The sequence below is a fragment of the Piliocolobus tephrosceles genome, chromosome 6 (genome assembly GCF_002776525.5).
Source record: "Piliocolobus tephrosceles isolate RC106 chromosome 6, ASM277652v3, whole genome shotgun sequence".
Classification (NCBI taxonomy): domain Eukaryota; kingdom Metazoa; phylum Chordata; class Mammalia; order Primates; family Cercopithecidae; genus Piliocolobus; species Piliocolobus tephrosceles.
In genome coordinates this window covers 125605553-125617579 of record NC_045439.1, presented here as the reverse complement: position 1 = coordinate 125617579, position 12027 = coordinate 125605553, and the positions used below count along the sequence as shown (strand labels likewise).

General features: G+C 44.4%; 3 non-coding genes across 3 annotated transcripts; 2 read left to right on the top strand and 1 right to left on the bottom strand.

The window, feature by feature from the left end:
- Positions 1 to 1253: 1253 nt before the first annotated feature.
- Positions 1254 to 1335, top strand: TRNAL-UAG. The gene has a single exon. It is a non-coding gene; the product is annotated as a tRNA-Leu (tRNA).
- A 6414-nt stretch (positions 1336 to 7749) lies between these two features.
- TRNAT-UGU lies at positions 7750 to 7822 on the bottom strand. The gene has a single exon. It is a non-coding gene; the product is annotated as a tRNA-Thr (tRNA).
- A 1766-nt stretch (positions 7823 to 9588) lies between these two features.
- Positions 9589 to 9660, top strand: TRNAP-UGG. Its single transcript has one exon. It is a non-coding gene; the product is annotated as a tRNA-Pro (tRNA).
- The last annotated feature ends 2367 nt before the right edge of the window (positions 9661 to 12027 follow it).

The window sequence follows — 12027 nt, the reverse complement described above, 5'->3', positions numbered from 1 at the left end:
GAAAGAAAGAAAGAAAGAAAGAAAGAAAGAAAGAAAGAAAGAAAGAAGGGGAGGAAGGGAGGAAGGAAGGAAAGAAGGAAGGAAGGAAGGAAGGAAGGAAAGAAGGAAGGAAGGAAGGAAAGCTGATAAGCAACTTCAGCAAAGCCTCAGGATACAAAATCAATGTACAAAAACTGCTAGCATTCCTATACAACAACAGCAGGCAAGTAGAGAGCCAAATTAGGAATGAACTCCCATTCACAATTGCTTCAAATGGAATAAAATACCTAGCAATACAGCTAACAAGGGAAGTGAAGGACCTCTTCAAGGAGAATTACAAACCACTGTTCAAGGAAATCAGAAAGGACACAAACAACTGGAAAAACAGGCCATGTTCATGGATAGGAAGAATCAACATCATGAAAATAGCCATACTGCCTAAAGGGAGGGAGGGAGGGGGGAAAAAGAGAGAGAGAGAGAGGAAAGAGGGAAGGAAGGAGAGAAAGGAAAGGAGAGAAAGAAAGAGAGAGAAAGAAAGAGAGAGAGAGAGAAAGAAAGAAAGAAAAGAAAAGAGAATGAGCAGCACCAGGGCTCCAGGGAAGCCCGGGAACCACCCTTTCTGAGCTGGGGATGCCCTTGGAATGTGACCGCCTTCTGGGGGTCGCTTCGGTCCTTATGAAAGGAAGCCGTGATTCTACCGTGGGCATGGGCGTAGGTCTACCTGAGCGTGCAGAGTGGCCTTCTTCCTCAACAAGAAGCCCGGCAATTACACCCAAACTCGCCATGCTCAAACTGCAGGAGGGAGCGACCATCGAGTTTCCTTTGAACGCAGTGACAGGCTTACAGGTCTGTGAACGAAAGGGTGCCTATTAAGTGATCTGAACTTCGACCCCATGGCACGCTAAGCAATATTTGTACCCACAGAACCACGATCCAACAGCGAAGAGTTCTTATTATTCAGTCTTCTCGAATAACTTGCACATCACCGTAGGATTTTTAAAGTTTCCGTGTTTTATTGCCTAGGTTAAGGAAAAGATAAAGGTCTTCCAGAGACATTGACGCTAATAATCGTAGATTACCTGCTAGCCCACACTTCCCGGGGCTAGTGACAATTCAGTAATTCCTCCTCTCCTTGCGTTTGCTGAAATTCCTAAGGATGCACTAAAATGCTTTCCGGAGCTCTGTTTCCGCGAAGTTCAGAATTTTGCACTTGTACGCTGGGGCAAAATGTTGAGAGAATGAAGAAGGTAATCGCAAACAGCTGTACCTTGTGTGGTAGTGTGGCCGAGCGGTCTAAGGCGCTGGATTTAGGCTCCAGTCTCTCCGGGGGCGTGGGTTCGAATCCCACCACTGCCAGTGGTATGTTTTATCCAGCAAGGATTCTGAACTACCAACAAATTCTAGCTACTAAGAAAATTAAATCTTCGTCCTGCTCCCGGATTGCACACCATTAGTTCTTCTGAATTCTGTGTTCAAGATTAAAATCGCCTCCGTTTCCGATTGGGAATAGTGTTGGTTAGGGAGGGAGGGAGGCCTCCTCGTCCGCGGCCTCTCCTACCTTACACGTACTGACTCTCTGGATCCCAGTTTTGGCACCGCACCATTTGGCTTCCCGCAATTAGGAAAGTTCACTTGTCTTCTAAAATACAAGCTCGCATTGAATTATTGTCATTACCTAATTTAAGCATAAGATGGTCAGGAAGTTTTTCCAGGAACTTTCCCATTGGTCCCATCAGCCCGCGGCCGAGACTGCTTTAGGAGTTGCAGCTCTGTGCTCGGCGAAATATCCTGCCCAGACCCTATTTTGGTTCTAACCACGTTACTTTTGTAATTGAACATGATGGATGGATGGATGGATGGATGGATGGATGGATGGATGGATGGATGGATGGAGAAAGCAAAAACTCAGCGGCCGGGCGCAGTAGCTCACACCTGTAATCCCAGCACTTTGGGAGGCCGAGGCGGGCGGACCAAGAGGTCAGGAGATCGAGACCATCCTGACCAACATGGTGAAACCCTGTTCTAGTAAAAAAAATATATATAAAAGCCGGGTGTGGTGGCGTGGACGGACCTGTAGTCCCAGCTACACGGGAGGCTGAGGCGGGGGAATCGCTTGAACCCGGGAGGCGGAGGTTGCAGTGAGCCAAGATCGCACCACTGCACTCTGGTCCTGGCGAGACAGTAAGAGTCCGTCTAAAAATTACACTCAGCAAGGTTCATGCTCTCATTCAGGGATCATTATCTCATGGGGAATGGGGAGAAGACAAGTAAACAGTTATTTTGAGTTTGTGATTCAAAAACACTTCAAAACGGATTCTTGACTAACTCCATTCATTGGGCCCAGGGGGCGTCTGTGAATGTTGTGGGTTTAGTCACCCTCCTGCCCCTTCCTAGTGAATCAGGTAACGGTGGTGGCGACAGTTCGGGTTTCTGAACTACCCAGCTACAATACTCGCGTAGAAACTAACCCACTGTGGAAAATTAGAAGGGATACACTCAGGGCCTATTTAGTGGTATCGTCTCAGAATGGTTGTCCTACTGCGTTTTTCAGCCACTACAGCCCGTCACCTACAGAAGTACTCATGGATTTGGCCGGGCAGCTTCCTCGGGGAGAGATTTCGCTGCCGTGACATGAGGAATGAATGAAAGAAACTGAGCAGAGAACAGCGACTCTGTGCAAGAACCAAGTGTCATGCCACCCAGGCTGGAGTGCAGTGGTGCGATCACTACTCATTGCAGCCTCGAGCTCCCGGGCTCAAGCGATCCTCCCGTCTGTCTCCCAAGGAGCTAGGATCACAGTTCTACACTATCACGCCCACGCCTGGCTGTTTGCTTACTTGCTTGTTTACTTTGGTAGAGCCCAGGGATTCGGCGGGAGTGGGGAGGGGCATGGTCTCTCTAGGTCGCCCAGGTTGATCTCGAACTCCTGGGCGCCTAGCCTCATGCCACTTTTTGACTCTGCCCTCCTTTTTGTATCTTCCTCCCTCCTCATTCAAAATCCTCTTCCGTGCACTCCCAGAACATCTTCCATTTCACTTTGATGACTCCTCCAGACCAGTTCCCTTCTTTTTCACCCACCTATCACCAAGAAATATCTTGGGCCCCCAAGATGGTCACAAAAGAAGCCTTTTGTTTTGCTTCTCTCAGAAATCGAGAGACAAGGCATGTTTTGCTCCCAGTGCCTAGTCGGGGGAAAATATCTCTATGGATAAATTGGACCTTCCTGGCACTTTTATAAAATTCCCTGTTTGCATAATTTCTGTATCATTGTTCTTCCTTTTTCCACAAGGCAATTGTTCTGTCTTCCAATTCTGTTTTATGAAAATAAATCAAATTTAAAAGTTGTTGGAACGCCCCCACCCACCGCCACAATGCTCTAAGCCTTCAGAGAGAGGTGACTGTGATCTGAGTCACATATGGTTACAACTTCTTTCTCAGATTATAGATTAACTCACTTTCTTATTTTTCTGGTTCTGTGTGTACCAGAGAGAATTAAAGGACATCAAGAAAAAAAACCTACAGTCTTCTTAATTAATGACCCTTGTTATAGATGAATTTCCCTTTGTCTTGTCCTGCTTTGTTTGCTTAGACCAGATAACAGAAAACCTATGATTATTATGCCCTCCACAAAAAATGTTAAATGTACCCTTGCCAGAAAGAAACACTACCTATAACCAATCAGATGGCTGTAACTATGTGCCAACCTTGTATGAACAGTGTATGAATCATGAATAATGTTGTAATCCTGCTAAAAACTCCTCTGTCTCAACTTTCTTTTTTTTTTTAGACGGAGTCTGGCTCTGTCGCCCAGGCTGGAGTGCAGTGGCCGATCTCAGCTCACTGCAAGCTCCGCCTTCCGGGTTTACGCCATTCTCCTGCCTCAGCCTCCGGAGTAGCTGGGACTACAGGCGCCCGCCACCTCGCCCGGCTAGTTTTTTGTATTTTTTAGTAGAGACGGGGTTTCACCGGGTTAGCCAGGATGGTCTCGATCTCCTGACCTCGTGATTCGCCCGCCTCGGCCTCCCAAAGTGCTGGGATTACAGGCTTGAGCCACTGCGCCCGGCCTTCAATTTTCCTTCTTCAGAATGCTGACCCTATTCCTTTGGAGTTGGTATTTCCAGGTGGCCCATCCTCACAGTTTTGGTTTGAGTAAACTCTCTTTAAATTAGAGTCTTACCCTTTTGATTATTTCAGGCTGACAATTTGTTTTCCCTTCTTCCTGAAAAGTAATTCTGTGCATTATCTTGAGACTGGGTTAATTTTTGTTTTTCTATTCATCTCCTTCTAGTGACTCCCAGAAACCTGATCTATCTAGCTGGATGTTTTCAGCTCCATAGAGGCCATCATTTCTATTGAAACAAAGTGCACTGAAATTTCCTCCATTCCTTCTCCCTCTCCTCCTCCCCGCCAGGCCAGCATTTTCCACATTCCAGCACTCTCTCCATTCACCAAGGACACTAGCATTCCCCAGACTCTCAAGAGCACCACCTCAGAATGTTTTTGCTTATATTGTTTTGCTCTTTTCACTGTCCCTTAGTTTCAGTTAATTCCCTCTCCTGTTGATGGAAGGATGCTGACTTGTTTCTATCTCCCCTCATTCATGCCACTCACCATCCCTGCCTTTTTTCTGCCTGCATCACCTCTGCACCACCAAACGATTCTGAACCCCTGTCCTTCCTGCTGTCCTCTGGCATTTCCCCCAACACACCTGTCTCCACACATACATATCGGAAGGCTCCCTAACTCAATTAAGCTTGCATCAATATTTCTGTCAAATTCTAGCTCAAAATTCAACTTCAGGAAGCTCTCTTCTGTTAGTTCCTCCTCACCATTCTGATCCGTCTTTCATTGTCTTAAATGTGGTCCTATATCGTTTTGTAAACCTTTATGGCAGTATCAATAAATCAACACAGTGTTATTTATTTTGTTACTTCAACTAAACTGTGAATTACTTAAGTCATCAAGTTTTTAAAAAATTAATAGATTTTACATCCAAGAGCAGTTTTAAGTTTACAGCAAAACTGGGTGGAAAGTACGGAGGAGTTCTTACATTCTGCCCTCTGTCCCCACAGCCTCTCTTATCAAGGACATCCTGCACCAGTATGGTACATTTGTTATAACTAACATTGATACACCATTATTAAAGTCTGTAGTTTAAATCAAGATTCACTATTGGTGCTGTACATTCAATGAGCTCGAACAAATGCATCATAATCATGACATATATACACTATTATAACACCATACAGAGTAGTTTCACTGCCCTAAAAGTCTTCTGTGCTCCACACGTTCATCCCTCTCACCTAACTCCTGGAAACTGCCGATGCTTTTACTGTCTACATTGTTTTGCCTTTTCCAGAATGTCATATAGTTGAAATAACATAGTACACAGGCATTTCAGATTGGCTTCTTTTACTTAGTAATATGCCTTTAAATTTACTTCCATGTCTCTTTATTTCTTGATAACATATATCTTCTAAGGGCTGATTGATATTCCATTGTGTGGATATAGCACAGTTTTTTCACCTGTTAAAGGATATCTTTGTTGCTTCCAAGTTTTGGCAATTATACATAAAGCTGCTAATTATACATAAAGCTGTGAAGGGTACTGTGTGGACATATATTCAACTCATTTGGGTAAGTACCTAAGAGTGTGATTGCTGATTGTATGAGAAACATGTATTTGGTTTTGTAAGAAACTGCAAAAATTGTCTACCATAATGGCACTGGGTATTTTTAAACTTTATTTTATAAAGTAAAAAACTGTTTTTTAATGTAATGTATACAAGTGGCACATTTTGAAAAATACATAAAAGTATAAAGAATATCAGTCACCCACAGAAAAACAGATTTTGGCATATATCCTTTTTCATTCTTGAATAATAAATTTCTGGGGAGGGAGGGGGGAGGGATTGCATTGGGAGTTATACCTGATATAAATGACGAATTGATGGGTGCTGACGAGTTGATGGGTGCAGCACACCAACATGGCACAAGTATACATATGTAACAAACCTGAAAAAAAAAAAAAAAAAAAGAAGAAGATCAGAGCCTGGAGAGATCTGTGATCATCTCGTTCCACTCTGGTTTCCCTGTTCATGAGTCTCAGGCTAGCCACGGGCAGACGGTCTCTGATGATAGTGCTCATCATAGAGAAAACAGCATAGCACGTCCTCAAAAAATTAAATGTAGGACATGTTATCCAGGCACTTCTGGGTATTTATCGGAGAGAACTGAAAGCAGGATCTCGAAGGGACATTAGCACTCCCATGTTCAGTGCAGCACTATTATTACACTTAAAAATTTGTAACCACTCCTTCGTTTTAAAAAATCTATTAAATAATAGAGAATATGAATGAATCTACCTCATTCACCCAAAAATAAAATAAATAAATAAATAAATAAATAAATTTCTAAAAGTAGAAATAGAATACTTGATTACATACAATGTCTTTTTAGAGTTCTTGATTTATAATGCCTAATTGTCCTCCAGAAAGCCATGACATTCTACAAGAATGTTCTTATCAGTATTAGATATTAATAAATAGTTTCCAATTTGATTTCTTATTAGGGAAGGAAGATTTTCCATATGCATACTTGACCTTTTGCTTATTCTCGGTATCGTTTGTTTAGATCCTTTTGAGGGGCAGGCCTTTCTAAAGTATTTCTGCTTAAACCCTGAATTGTCTAGTATGAATTATTCACCATAATGAAAAAGTGTAGGGTTTGGGGGTGAGGTTTAGGGATGTTACCCATTATCCACTCAATGTTAACTAGTCTTACAGATTAGGAGATTGATTCAAATCTAAAAAGAACGTCATTAATTTACACCTCGTGAGTAAACAGAATCACATCTACTGCAGAATCACAGAGGACGCATAAAATTAAGGTTCATGGTCAGCAAAATGTTCTTTTGTTGCCTGAAAATAGAAACCCAATTAGTGCTTCACAGTCTTTGGGTTAGGAGGACACATTAATGAAACCTTCTGTTGGCTGAGTAGACTGAAACACGAAAACACGGGCAGAATGGAACCGGCGACCTTAAGAATGGCCGTAGTTATAAACTCCTACAGTCCTCCGCTCTACCAGCTGAGCTATGGAAAGTTGTCCATGAGGGATGTTAGTGTAGATATTTGTGCATTGAGTAGCTGCTGGTGAGACTCCTGACTTCTTTGTATTTGGACTCAGATTAGAGTTCAAGAAGTTTCCAGAGAGCCAGATCTATAGAACTGAGTCCTGGGAGCAGCCTTAAGGCAGTAGGAAGTGAGATCTGAGTAGGAGGTAGTGAGAATGGAAACAGAGCTGAAGCCACCGGCTTGGGGTGAATCTGCGTAGCTTCTGAACTAGGCTGCCCTCAGAGTAATCTGCGAGCCAGTTTTCGCCCCAGGATGGCAGGAACGGACCACCAAGCAGTCTGCAAGTGGAGAAGTGCGCAGGACTCCGGGGATCATGGCTATCAGCAGATTAGGTTAGATCTCTTCCCCACAAACAGAGATATGGACCAAGTCTAGCACTTTTCTCCCAGAGACGTGACCAATCTAGTTTCTTCCTCGCTTACTGCAGGGTACAAACACCTGTTTTCCCGGTATCCTTCATAGGAATCCGACGCTGTACGTTTTCGTCTCAAATCCAGGATCTGGCTTTCACGGAAAGATCATCAAGTGCTTCCTTTCTTCATTAGTCTGTTTCAGCATTGAAAAGACTAAAAAGCTCCTGCTCTTTTGAGGGGGGAAGGGGAAACAAAAACAAAAACAAAAAACCCTGTCGCTAAGGCCCCAGCGAGATTTGAACTCGCGACCCCTGGTTTACAAGACCAGTGCTCTACCCCCTGAGCTATGGAGCCGCAACGCACAGCGCACATTTAACAATCAATCAATTATGCAGATAAAATACTAGGTAACTAGTATTTACGTCTAAATAAGAAATACCTTAAAAGGAATTTTTGAAGGACGTGACTCTTACGTACAAGAAAAAAACATTTTCTTGACCAGGCCCGGACTGGAATGCAAGTCACTGTAAGCGTAAAATGGGGAGTAACAATATTATTTAATAAAAAGTAATGATTGTTCATTCAAACTTTTAAATTCTGGATTATTTGCTTCTTTGGAGATAGCTGAATTATTATCTTTTAAAAGTGGCTCTATTTTTATCACTAAAATTAAAAGTATATGTTTCGCTAGGCAAATGACTTACGTTCTTTAAAAGAGATGAGTTTTCAGTTTGTTTGCTCATCAAAAACGAACAAACAAACCATAAAAGACACGAGCATTAATATATATTGCTATCTTAACAACGCATGCTCCACGGTACATGCTCCCCAGCATCAGGCTTGACAAGTCCCAACTGTCGAACAACATCAGGGTCAGGGTGCGTTTCATTACGTAAGAGAATGCAAGAGTGATCAGAGACATTCTCCCAACCCACTTAGATTCTTAATCCAACTCTCTTAGTCTGAGATTGGGGTTGTTTTGAAACGGGAGGCGGCTGTCTTCAAGCACAGGACGTACCCTTCGGACCTTCAGTTTGGGGATGGACACAGTGAGGGCACGAAGGCTTCCAGATCTCCCCCAGACTTTCAGCGGAGTCAGTCTCGGTCACAGATTCCTCTAAGTTACCTGAAGCAGAGGTGGCTAGAAGGGGTCCAGCCCTTTCCTTGGTCCTTTAACGCTCCTCTTCCTAGCATCTCGGAGTCCGGGCGGCAGCTCCTTCTCTTTGGGCCTCCGGGCTTTTCTAAGCACCAACTTGAAGTCCAGAAAGAATAAAAGTGGCTTCGTCGCATGGGAAGGTTGGGGAGGAAGAGTTTCTCTTCTTTTCTCTCCTTTGGTGTCAGCTGACCAGGAGGTTCTCATTCACTAGACAGCTCCCACTGGCCGGGGGCGAGCTTGGCGCAGGGCAAGTAACGTGATCAAGGCAGACACTGCTGCGCCCTGAGAAGGTTAGAGCAAGAGCCCGGGAGCTTCGGTTCCCAAGTAGAAAAGGCTGCTGAGTAAAGACAATCCTCCCCCCACCACCCACCCACCACCTTTTGAGTGGTAGAGAAGTGGGCTTCTACAGAAGAGAGTGTGGGCAGAGAGCAACTTTTCCCCGACGGCACCTCTTGGGCGCCCGTGAAAGACACCTTAAATCTAAACCTATAATACAGAAGTAATCAACTAAAGCTGAAAGCGAAAGGCCAAAGCACCCACGTGGACTGCTGGGTGCTGTAGGCGAGAGGTCTGAGGTAGTGGCTTTTAGAGCTCAACATCTTTGGTAATGTTGGTTCGACATTTTCCCCTGCAAGTCCCGCGGTGACCTTTATCTTTCGGCGAGTGAAATCGGTCGTTGTTATTTTTCCTGGGTCCTCCAACCACTGGCCACCTTAAATGGTTCAGTCCCTTTGAGTACTCAAACCCTTCCTGTCCATTGACCGACACAGCTCGGCCCGGATCCTGAAATGAACGTTTCTACCTGCGGAAAACTGCGGCTGGGATCCTTCCGAACCCTCACGTTGGCTTTCCTGGGGTCTGGAGAAAATCACTGGACTCGAAAGGAATCAAAGCTGTTCAAGTGTTGGGCTACAACAAAAAAACATAAATGAGCACTCTTAGAGAAAAACATCACTCCAATTCTGGCTCGTTGGTCTAGTGGTATGATTCTCGCTTTGGGTGCGAGAGGTCCCGGGTTCAAATCCCGGACGAGCCCGTTTCTGTTTCATCTTTCTCTGTTTAAGGCCAGTAGTTAACAATGCAATCCGCCGCCACGGCTAGGTCACCTAGCTTGAAGGGCCCCTTCAAACTCGACCTGCGGGGGATGAGATTGTTGAGCAAAGTGGTGGCTTTTGCTGAAAGAATCAAAGACAAGGAAGGTGCTACGAAGCGCCAAGGTCTTCATCAGATCGAGGCTCCCAGACCGGCTTTGACAGGATCTTTTGTCAGGAGGAGAGTGTACGGGCAGTTCTTACCCAGTATTTTGTGTGGAACAAACTAGTGCGCTTCTCACTAGGTCACTTTGTACGGAAAAGATTGCTACCTGAAGGCGTGTTAGGGTCACAATGTCCCGATAGCGCCCGCTTTCTGAGTCCCTGACTGCGCGGTGATCCAGCCGCAGGATGGAGTCTAGCCCTTGCCCTGGACTTGGCGCTGCTCCACAGGGCGCTGTTGCACTCTTGGTTGTTCTAGTGAGACTGCGTATCTCACAGTTGCAAGTGCTGTTGCATCATTCGAATGCAAAGTCGCAGCCCTGGGAACTTGAGGGCTTAGAGGACACAGACATTCATTTTGTTCAAGGAAGCGCAATTGAATTATTTCCAGGTGTTATTTTCGAAAGCAGAGTATAACATAGAAATAGTCGTTTTTGCCACTTCTGGCAAGAATCCACCAGTCCCTTTAGTGCTCTTTGACAGCTCACCTGAACAATCAACAGGTTCTACTGTTGGGTGTCTACCTATAATCCTTGAGTGTGGTTCGATTCTGGAGTGAAGAAGTTGTCCTCGCAATGAACTGCTGGGATGATGGGAGCTTCAAAGTTGCTTGTCTTTCTAAGCAGCTTGTTTAGAAAGGAATCTTTAGGCCGAGTGCGGTGGCTCATGCCTGTAATCCCAGCACTTTGGGAGGCCGAGGTGGGTGGATCACCTGAGGTCAGGAGACCAGCCTGACCAACATGGTGAAACTCCATCTCTACTAAAAATACAAAATAATCAGACATGGTGGCGCGCGCCTGTAATCCCAGTTACTCGGGACTCTGAGGCAGGAGAATTGTTTGAACCCAGGAGGCAGAGATTGCAGTGAGCCAAGATTGCACTATTGCTCTCCAGCCTGGGCAACAAGAGCAAAACTCCGTCTCAAAAAAAAAAGAGGATTTTTTAACAGGATTTCTGTCTAGCCCAATTATATTTGTCCTTTCTGAGGTTTCCCTTGGAAGAGTTATGTGTCCAGAAGAAAATAAGGGGTTTTCTGATGGATGATTATAGGAAGGGAGGAGAAAAGGAAGAATCTACCAACATGCCCTGACTTCCAGGGTGTTTGGCCGTGGGAGAGGTGAGATGTCTAGCCTGGGAGTTTGTCTTTGCTGAACAATTGCCAGTGGATATGCCCAACAAGAAATTGGATATAGTGTCTGTGATACATCACGTAAACAGAATTAAAAATAAAAATAATATGATGATCCCAATAGATGCAGAAAAAAGCATTTAACGAAATCCAGCATCCCTTTATGATCAAAACCATCAGTAAAATCAGCATAGAAGGGACATATCTCAAGGTAACAAAAGCTATCTATGACAAACCAACAGCCAACAGGGAAAAGTTAAAAGCATTCCTCCTGGAACAAGGCAAGGATGCCCACTTTCACCATTTCTATTCAACATAGTACTGGAAGTCCTAGCCAGAGCAATGAGACAAGAGAAAAAAATAAAGGGCATCCAAATTGGAAAAGAGGAAGTCAAACTGTCACTGTTTGCTGATGATACGATCGAATACCTAGAAAACCCTAAAGACCCATCCAAAAAGCTCCTGGATGTGATCAATGAATTCAGTTGTAGGGAAAAAATAGGTTAGCCTGTTGCTGTGTTGTTATAGATAGAAGTAAGTTTAAGAGACTTCATTCGGCTCTGTATTTGAGATGCTGTTAATCTGTGACTCTACCCCCAATCTTGTCCTTGCTAGAAACATTGCTGTGCTAATTAAAGTTGAAAGGATTCTGGGCTGTAAGGAATGTGCTTTGTTAGATAAATGTTCAAAGCCTGCTTGGTTTGAAGGTCAGTACCATTCCTTTAAATCTCAGTAAAAGAAAAACATCTGTCTCCTGCCCGATACTGGGAAAAATGCAACAGCTCCGTGTATCTGTAAGCCTTACTGCTGATTTACTCCCTTATCTTTTTGGCAATAAATACTGAGGGAACTCAGAGACCGGTGCCAGTGTGGGTCCTCTGAAAGCACAGCACTGGCCCCCTGGGGCCCTGCTTTTCTCTCTCTATACTTTGTCTCTGTGTCTTTATTTCTTTTCTCAAGTCTCTCGTTTCCACCTAGCGAGAAGCACCCACAGGTGTGGAGGGGCAGGCCACCCCTTCAT